This window comes from Poecilia reticulata, unplaced genomic scaffold (genome assembly GCF_000633615.1).
Source record: "Poecilia reticulata strain Guanapo unplaced genomic scaffold, Guppy_female_1.0+MT scaffold_2982, whole genome shotgun sequence".
In the NCBI taxonomy this organism is placed as follows: Eukaryota; Metazoa; Chordata; class Actinopteri; order Cyprinodontiformes; family Poeciliidae; genus Poecilia; species Poecilia reticulata.
Window position 1 is genome coordinate 1 of NW_007617703.1, and position 974 is coordinate 974.

The 974-nt window shown below is 50.8% G+C and overlaps 1 long non-coding RNA gene across 1 annotated transcript; it reads right to left on the reverse strand.

Moving 5' to 3' along the window:
• Positions 1-133: 133 nt before the first annotated feature.
• Positions 134-968, reverse strand: LOC103461622 (uncharacterized). Its single transcript, XR_533160.2, has 3 exons — positions 585-968; positions 363-512; positions 134-288 (listed from the first exon to the last, which is right to left on the reverse strand). It is a non-coding gene; the product is annotated as an uncharacterized LOC103461622 (long non-coding RNA).
• Between the last annotated feature and the right edge of the window lie 6 nt (positions 969-974).

Consider the following 974-nt stretch of genomic DNA (forward strand, 5'->3'; position numbering starts at 1 on the left):
AGAGACACACAACCATGCACACACACACTCACACACACACACACGCACGCGCACACGCAGAAACAAGCCCTCAGACACACACACACACACACACACACACACACACACACACACACACACACACACACACACACACCCTGACACTCTATACACACACACACACACACACCCTAACACTCTACACACACACCCTGACACACACACACAGAAGTTCTGCATTGACGGGCGGGGCCATGTTGACGACGATGATGATGATGTAGTAACTTCTACCTGGATGAAGCAGAGATCCTGGAAAACAAACAGATTTACATTGAGCCCCATGTTTGTCTGAGCGCTGATGAAGAGCGCTGAGGAAGACTCACTGTAGCTTGTCCTGCAGCAGCTCCAGCCTCTGTCGATCCACGTAGCGCGAGAACAGAGACAGCAGGTTGGGAGGCGTGAAGAGGGGCGGAGCCAGCGATGAAGACGGGACGCCGAGCAGCTCCCTGGTCACCGAGAACACCAACTCGGTCCTGGACCGACACAGAGGATGATGAGGACGATGAAGAGGCAGGAAGCAGGACGAACCGTCGGCGCAGACTCACCATCGATTGTCGTCCATGAGCTGACAGTTTGGGTCGGAGCTCTGCATGCGCTCGCCTTCACTCAGGATCAGAAACAGCAGCGTCACGCCGAACTGCAGACAGGAAGCAGGAAATACTGGCCAGTTTTATAAGCTCAAATAGAATAACAACATCGCCGCCATGTTGCCTCCAAACTGAGGCCGTTTATGGTTAGCATCAGGATGAAAACATTTCCTCAAATATTTAGTGACGGTTTGTTATAGAGATGAATTATTGTGACTTTAAACGGCCATTATTATCTTCCATTTAGTTTTGATTCTGTGTCGATTCCTGCTAAGGAAGATGGCTTCTGCTAACGGTGCTAGCATCATTAGCAGCGTGCTAGCATCATCAGCAGCGTGCTAGCATCAT